We start from the raw sequence: 9,079 nt of genomic DNA, 5'->3' as shown, positions 1-9,079 counted from the left end.
GCGCCCCTTCTTATCGTTGACTTTTAAGAGTTCTTGGTATATTCTGGGCCACAGTTCTTTGTCAGATGTGTCCTTTGCAAGTATTTTCTCCCAGTCTGTGGCTGGTCTCCTTGTTCTCCTGACATCGCCTTTCACAGAGCAGAAGTTTTAAATTTATTTAGTTATTTTTTATTTAAAAAATTTTCTTTTAATGTTTTTATTTATTTTGAGAGAGAGAGAGAGAGAGAGAGAGAGAGAGACAGAGTGCAAGCAGGGGCAGAGAGAGAGGGAGACACAGAATCTGAAGCAGGCTCCAGGCTTTGAACTGTCAGCACAGAGCCCAACGTGGGACTCAAACCCACAAACCATGAGATCATGACGTGAGCCAAAGTGGGATACTTAATGGACTGAGGCACCCAGGTACCCCGGAAGTGTTTTTTTTTTTTTATGTTTATTTATTTTTGAGACAGAGAGAGACAGAGCATGAACAGGGGAGGGTCAGAGAGAGAGGGAGACACAGAATCTGAAACAGGCTCCAGGCTCTGAGCCATCAGCACAGAGCCCGACGCGGGGCTCGAACTCACGGATCGTGAGATCATGACCTGAGCCGAAGTCGGACGCTTAACCGACTGAGCCACCCAGGCGCCCCAGAAGTTTTAAATTTTAATCAAATCCAGCTCATCAATGATTTCTTTCTTGGGTTGTGCTTTTGGTGTTGTATCTAAAAAGTCATCATTTCATGAAGATGGTGCTGAAGGCAAAGAAGGAAGCCCCTGCCCCTCCCAAACCCGAAGCCAAAGCAAAGGCTTTGGAGGCCAAGAAAGCGGTGCTGAAAGGCGTCCACAGTCATAGAAAAAAGATCTGCACGTCACCTACATTCTGATGGCCCAAGACACCGCATCTCCAAAGGCAGCCCAAATATCCTGGAAAGACCACCCACAAGAGAAACAAGCTTGGCCACTATGCCATCATCAAGTTCCCCATGACTACCAAGTCACCCATGAAAAAAATGGAAGACAGCAACACACTTGTGTTCATTGTAGATGTCAAGGCCAATAAGCACCAGATCAAACAGGCTGTGAAGAAGCTCCATGACATTGATGTGGCCAAGGTCAACACTCTGATGAGGCCCGATGGAGAAAAGAAGGCCTATATCTGACTGGCTCCTGACTATGATGTTTTGGATGTGGCCGACAAAATTGGGATCACTAAGCTGAGTCCAGCTGGCTAAACCTACATACGCATTTTTTCACTATAAAAAAAAAAAAAAAGGATAATAAAAAATAAAAAGTCATCAGCGGGGTGCCTGTCTGGCTCAGTTGGTGGAGCGTGCAACTCCTGATCTTGGGGTTGTAGGTTCGAGCCCTATGTTGGGTGGAGACATTACTCAAATCTTAGAAAAAGCTAGAAATAAATAAATAAAAAGTCATCACCATACTCAAGGTCAACTAGATTTTCTCCTGTGTTATCTTCTAGGAGTTTTACATTTTTCACTTTACATTTAGATCTTTGATCCACTTTGGGTCAATTTTTGCGAAGCACATAGATTCCGTCTGGATGCAGGTTTTTGCAGGTGGATGTCTACGTTGTTCCAGTACCATTTGTTGAAAAGACTATCTTTCCGCCATTGTATTGCATCGGTTCCTTTGTCAAAGATCAATCGACTGTATTCATTTGGCTCCGTTTCCGGGCTCTCTATTCTTTCCCTTCATTTGTTTGTCTATTCCTTTGCCAATACCACACTTGCTTTGATTACTGTGGCTTTATGGTAAGTTTTGAAGACAAGTAGCATTAGTCGTCTGACTTTGTCTTTCTCCTTCAGTACCAAGTTGGCTACCTCTGGGGCTTTTGCTTTCCATATTACATTCTAGAATCATTTTGTTGATAGCCACAAAATAACTCGCTGGTATTTTGATTTCGGATGACGCTGGATCTGTAGATCAAGTTGGGAAGAATTGAGATCTTGACAAAACTGAGCTCTTTAATCCGTGAGCATGGAATGTCTCTCCATTTATTTAGTGCTGCTTTGATATCTTTCATCAGAGTTCTGTAGCTTTCCTCACAGAGATCTTACACATATGTTGTTAGATTTATATCTAAGTATTTCCTTTGGGGGGATGCTAATATAGATGACAATGTGTTTTTAATTTCATTCATTGCCAGTACATAGGAAAGTGATTGCCTTTTGTATATTAACCTTGTATTCTGCGATTCCTTATTAGCTCCGGGAGTTTTTATGGTCAAGTCTTGCGGATTTTCTGTATAGATGATCATGTCATCTGTGAACAAAGACAGTTTGATTTCTTCCTTTTTTTTTTTTTTTTTTTTTTTTAATTTCTTCCTTCTCAATGCCTTCCCTTTCCTTCTCTTGTCTTACTGCAGTAGCTAGGACTTTCAGGGCAATGTTGAAACACAGTGGCGAGAGAAGCATCCTTGCCTTATTTCTTTTCTTTTTTTAAAAAAATGCTTATTTGTTCATTTTGAGAGAGAGAGAGCAGGGGAGGGGCAGAGAGAGAAGGAGAGAGAGAATCCCAAGCAAGGTCCATACTGTCAGGGTGGAGCCCGATGCGGGGAACGATCTCATGAGCCATGACATGTGTCTTGACCTGAGCCAAAATCAAGAGTCAGACGCTTAACTGACTGAGCCACCCAGGCGCCCCATCCTTGCTTTATTTCTGATCTTAATGGGAAAGCTTCCAGTTTCTCACCATTAAGTATGATGTTAGCTAGACGTTTTGGTAGATGTTCTTTATCCAGTGGAGGAAGTTCCCCTCTATTCCTAATTTACGGAGAGTTTTTAGCATGAATGGGTGTTGAATTCTGTCAAATGTTTTCTCTGTAACTATTGATATGATCACGTCACTTTTCTTTAGCCTGGTGATGTGATAGATTACACTAATTGATTTTCAAATACTAAACCAGCCTTGCATATCTGAGAGAAATCCTGCTTAGTCACTGTGTATAATTCTCTTTGTACATTGCTGCATTTGATTTGCTAATATTTTTGGAGGATTTTCACACATATGTTCATGAGAGATATTGATCTGTGGTTTTCTTTTCTTGTCATGTCTTTGTCCGGTTTACATATTTGGGTAGTGTTGGTCTCATAGAGTGAGTTAGAAAGTACTCCCTCATCTTCTATCTTTTGAAAGAGATTGTAGAGCATTGGTATAATGTCTTCCTTCGAAGTTAAAATTCTCCAGTGAGCTCTTCTGGGCCCCTGAACCTCTCTGATCTCGGTTTCCTCATCCACAAAATGATGAGAACTGGTTGTCACAGTCATGTTGGATCACAGCACACCACGTGGCTCTGCAATGAGTGATATTTACATGGTCAGATGCTATTTTTTGGTTGTCGTTGGTTTTTTTTTAGACAAGGATCAACTTTTAGACAAATGACGGGAGATTTGTCTATGATTACAGCCTAAGAGGGAAATATTAACGACTTGATGTCAAAAGTATAGTTCATAGTGGCTAGAAGGTGGAGAGAGAGGAGTGGGGGGAGGGACCAATGTGGAGAATCAAGAGATCCCGTCTTTGGTGGGCTGAACAAGAAATGGCCTCTGTAGTGGGCTGATGTGTGATGACTGATGGTGCATAGATGAGGAGTGAAGGGCTTGAGAACAGTAGATCATGACCACATTTAGGAGGGAAGGAGAGATTGGGAGGCTGAGAGCCGAATTCTTATCAACCCTAAAAGGCAACCAGTTGATAATGTCTAAAGTTGACAAGTCAAGGAAGAGAAGTAAAATGTTTTAAAATAACAGTATACTGGAGTTATCAAGAACTCTTGGTCTCAGTTCAGGTCCTGACCTCTTGGTTTGTGAGTTCGAGCTCTGGATAGTGCAGAGCCTGCTTGGGATTCTCATGCTCCCCTACTCATGCTCTCTCTCTCTCTCTCTCTCTCTCAAAATAAATAAATAGGGGTGGTTGGGTGGCTCAGTCAGTTAAGCATCTGACTTTGGCTCAGGTCATGATCTCGCGGTTTGTGAGTTTGAGCCCCGTGTCGGGCTCTGTGCTGACCGCTCAGAGCCTGGAACCTGCTTCCGATTCTGTGTCTCCCTCTCTCTCTGCCCCTCCCCCCATTCGCACTCTGTCTCTCTCTCTTTCTCTCTCAAAAACAAATAAACATTAAATACATAAATACATAAATAAACAAACAAACTTTAAAAAATTAGAGATAAGAAGACAATCACCAGAGTATCTAAATAAAAATAATTCACAAGTTTCCCTGGGGATCGGGACTCCAGATAGGACAAGGAGAAGTTGTTTTTCACTTGAATCCCTTCTGTGCTCTTTAACTTTTCAACTATGTGTATATTACTTGGTGAAAAATGTTTACATAAGTTGTCTCAATTAAAAATTTCAACTGAAGGGTATTTTTAGTTTTCCTTTAGGATTTTTCGTTGATTTATTGACGTGTAACTGACATACAAGAAGCTGCACAGACTCGAGGTGTGCAATTTGGTCATTCTGACATATGTATACAACCGTACGACCCTCACACTAATATTAATTAAGGCCCACTTTATTCAGATCTCCTTAGTTTTTACCTGATGTTCTTTTTTTTTATTCCAAATTCCCATACAGGTCACCCTATGTAGGAGCCACATCTCCTTAGGCTGTAGCATTTTCTCAGACTTTCCTTGCATTGATGGCCTTGACATTTTTTTTTTTAATGTTTATTTATTTTTGAGACAGAGAGACAGAGCATGAGCCTGGAGCCTGCTTAACGTTTTTTAACGTTAATAAACGTTAAAAAATTTTTTTGTTAAAAAAAAAAAGAAGAAATTAACCTCTGGGCACCGAGTGTGCTCATTTCTAAGTTGGTGTGGTTACTTCCAGGGGGTTCCCCATGGACAGAGCAGGCAAGTATATATGCACACTAACCCTTGTGGATAGATATGTCTATAAATAGTTCTAGATGTGACCATTCTGTATCTCTGTGAACCTAAACGGAGAGCAATGTCTCCAACTCTAATGCATAAATCATTCTATCATTCTAACTTCCTCCCCTTGCTTACTGACACCACTACACAGGGGGAACCCTGGATCTTGCAATCTGCCACCCATTGACCTTGTTCAATTCCAACACACCGGCATCAGAATTGTTAACCTGTACCTCTGCAAGAAAGAAGCATCCACTAGAGTGCGGTGCTCACGTACGGTTTCTGTTGACTTTAGTCTCGCAGACGCTACTCATTTCCAGAGCCACTCAGAACAGCACCTTTCCTTCCCGTCTCCTTTTGGGGCGTTGCTTCCCACGTTTGTAACAGATTGTTTTGTTACGTGCTGCGCTCTTTCCTGAGATCTCCCAGCCTCCTAAATGATTTTTCTTTTTTTTTTTTTTAATTTTTTTTTTAACGTTTATTTATTTTTGAGACAGAGAGAGACAGAGCATGAACAGGGGAGGGGCAGAGAGAGAGGGAGACACAGAATCTGAAACAGGCTCCAGGCTCCGAGCTGTCAGCACAGAGCCCCACGCGGGGCTCGAACTCACGGACCGCGAGATCGTGACCTGAGCCGAAGTCGGCCGCTCAACCGACTGAGCCACCCAGGCGCCCCTCCTAAATGATTTTTGAAACCTGCCACACGACGATTCCCTCTCCGCGCTGTAAAGTTCTAGGCGGTTGACAAAACGCACACTGTCCTGGGTCCGCCCTCGCAGTGTCATACAGAACAGTTTCACCATCCTGAAACAAAATTCCCCGAGCGTCAACCATTCAACCCTTCCTCCTTCCCCCAAACTCCTTGCAAACATTGACATTTTTCCCATCACTGTAATTTTGCCTTTTCCAGAAACATATCATTGCCATCACATGTAGCCTTTTTAGACTGGTCTGTTCGACTTAGAAATATACATTTAAGACTCATCCATATCTTTTCTTTTCTCGCTGAATGATATTCCTCCAGATAGATATATCCCGCTCGTTTACCCATTCACCCTTTGAAACATCTTGATCGTTTCCAGTTCGGGGCAGTTATAAAGCTGCGAAAACATGGGTGTGGACATAAAGTTTTCAAGTCAGTTGGGTGAATGCTTCGGAGTGCGACTGCTGGAGCACATATTTAGCTTTGTAGGAAACCGCCAAATTGTCTTCCGAAGTGGCTGTACCATTTTCATTCCCACCAGCCACGAGTGAGAGTTCCTGTTGCTCCCCGTCCTCCCCAGCAATTGCTGTTGTCGGTTTTTTAAGCTGGAGCCATTCTAATAGGCTGCCTTGTTTTTGCTTTAATTTGCAATTCCCTCATGACATATGAGGTCGAGTATCTTTTCGTATGTTTATTTGCCATCTGTGTATTTTCTTTGAGGGCGGGGGGGAGGCGTCTGTCCAGATTTTTCTGCCCATTTTTTAATTGGTTTGTTTGTTTTCTTATTGTTGAGCTTTAAGACTTCGTTTGTATACTTTGGATACAAGTCGTTTTTCAGAAACGTGTTTTGCAAATATTTTCTCCCAGTCTGTGGCCTGTCTTTTCATTCTCTTAACAGTGTCTTCAAAAAGAAGATTTTTATTTTGATGAAGCCCAATTTAGCCACTTGCTTTTTCGTGGATCCTGGGCTTGGGGTCATAGCTGAGAAATCTTTGCCTAACCCAAGGTTATGAAATAAATAAGATTTCAGGGCTCCTGGGTGGCTCAGTCGGTTAAGCGTCTGACTTCAGCTCGGGTCGTGATCTCGCAGTCTGTGAGTTTGAGTCCCGCATCGGGCTCTCTGGTGTCAGAACAGAGCCCGCTTCAGATCCTCTGTCTCCCTCTCTCGCTGTCCCTCCCCTACTCGCGCACACTCCCTCTCTCAAAAATAAACAAACATTACAAAAATAAAATAAACAATATGCTATTGATATTAACCCTTCACATTTTGTTAATAAAGTTAAAAACACTTTCTCTTCTGTTTTCTCCTAGAAGCTGTGTCATTTTAAGTTTTACCTTAGGCCTATGACAAAATTGACTTTATTTTTGCATATGAGGTGATACATGGGTCAAAGTTTTTTTATTTTTCCTTCCTTTTTGTTTTTGTTTTTGTTTTACATACGATGTCTGCTTTTTTCTGGCACCATTTGTTGAAAAGACTGTCCTTTCCCCACTCAGTCACCTGGGTACCTTTGTCAAGAATCAGTGGCCCATGCGTGTGTGGGTTATTTCTGGACTCTATTCTTTTTTCTTTTACTATTAAAAAAAAAATTTTTTTAATGTTTATTTTTGAGACAGAGAGAGACAGAGCATGAGCAGGGGAGGGTCAGAGAGAGAGGGAGACACAGAATGTGAAGCAGGCTCCAGGCTCTGAGCGGTCAGCACAGAGCCCGACGCGGGGCTCGAACTCACGGACCGTGAGATCATGACCTGAGCTGAAGTCGGACGCTTAACCGACTGAGCCACCCAGGCGCCCCTCTGGACTCTATTCTGTTCCATTGGTCTATTTGTCTATCTTTACACCAATACCATATTGCTTGGATTATGGTTTCCTCGCCCATGCGCGCTGATCGATACTCAGCCTAACACTCAAGGGGTCCCCTCTGCAGGTCTGGGGGTGCCCTCTGTGCAGACCTCTCCTCCTGTCAACTCTAGACGCCATGGACCTTCATTTCTGCCCCCAACTCTCACCTTTACCCCTCCTCTCTGGGAGAACCCCCCCCCCCCACACACACACATACACAATGCTGGGGTCCTGCCTCAGTCTCTCTCCCTGGGCCACAGTCCAGAAACCCTCTCTGGGCAGGAAGCTGGGGTCTTAGGGCCCGGCTCCTTGTTGCCTATCCCTCGGGGATCACTGTCCTTCCTTGCCTGACCTTGTTTCACACATTCTGTCTGGCTGTTTTGGTTATTTTGAGAGGAAGGGCTAACACAGTCCCTGCGACTCCATCCCGGGCAGAAGCCAAGGGATTTTAAAGTCTCTTCCAGCTTTAAATCTTACAGTTAACTAAGACTCCCGGCTGATCTCCCTGTGCCACATAGGTCTCCTTGCTAAGTCTAAGGCGACCCTACCAGGGCGCAGGAGGGCAAGGTGGCTCGGACAGGGTGTTTGCGGGACAGCAAGTAGGAAGTAGGAGAGGAGAGAACTCAGGGGTGAGAAAGTCATGTGCCTGGAGAAAGAAAAGAACAGATGATTGGGAGGTGGGATCCAGGGAGGGGCTGAGGCATGAGACCCGGGTGGGGGGGCGTCAGGGAGTCAGCCGGAGGCACAAGCAGGTGCAGGGTGAGGTCACGGCCGAACCTGCTTCTGTCTGACCCAGGAATTCAAACTCTGAACTGCTCGCAACCCTGCCTGCTCTGGGAGCCTGCAAGAAAGATAGAGAAGGAAGAGAGGGTCTTTTATGGTGCCCAGGCCAAGCGACCCGGCCTGAGGCTCGCAGCCCTCCCGGAAGGAGCAGAAAGGGAGGGTGGAACCAGGTTTTCCTGAGCCCAGAGATGCTGCTTCCCTCCAGGAGGCGGAGGGGAGCCCCCCGTTGTCTGAGATCTCACAGGAGTCCAGAGCGCCCACCCAGTGCCCCACGTGGTGCCGAGGGCTGGGGGACAGGGGGTGGCCCATGGTAGATACTTCTTTGTGCCCCTGAAGATTCTGAGGGTGGGGAGTGGTGTGGCCCCATAGCGTCAGCCTGGCAACTGGCCGACTGTGCACCCCACGGAGATTCGGATTCAGGGGGGCCGGGCCTCTGAGCCCCAGGTGATTCCGTTGCAGCCGGTGGTCAGGGGTTCCATCTGGGGAAGCGCTGTTCCATGCAGCGGGTATCTTCCACCCAAAAAAGTTACGGAAAAGATGGCAGTCCTCATAATCTCAGTCCTCTGGGAGTCTCCCAGGCAGGGGCCCAAAGGGGAGTTGAGGTCTGGGGAGAGCCCTGGCAGAGGTGGAGGGAAGGAGCCCAGGCGGGCAGAGGTAAGCCTGCCCGCATCCCTTTCAAGTCCCTTGAACCCTGGACTCCCTCCCATCCCAGATCTTATCTCTGGGTGCCTGTCCCTGGGTAGAGCTTTCTCTGGGGCACCTCGGGATCCCCCGGGGCAGGAGAAGAAGGCAGATCAAAGGGCAGGCGCCCTGACAAGAGAATCTGAGAGGCTTTCTTTGTCTGTATCCTGGAGAGGCCCGGCCAGAGACAGGATGGGTGGGA

The 9,079-nt window shown here is 45.4% G+C and overlaps 1 pseudogene; it reads left to right on the top strand.

Annotated features, from left to right (window-relative positions):
- The first annotated feature begins 718 nt into the window (after positions 1-718).
- Positions 719-1,210, top strand: LOC122205861 (annotated as a pseudogene).
- Positions 1,211-9,079: the final 7,869 nt, after the last annotated feature.

This window comes from Panthera leo, chromosome E1 (assembly GCF_018350215.1).
Source record: "Panthera leo isolate Ple1 chromosome E1, P.leo_Ple1_pat1.1, whole genome shotgun sequence".
Lineage (NCBI taxonomy): Eukaryota > Metazoa > Chordata > Mammalia > Carnivora > Felidae > Panthera > Panthera leo.
This window is presented reverse-complemented; position numbering and strand designations above follow the sequence as displayed.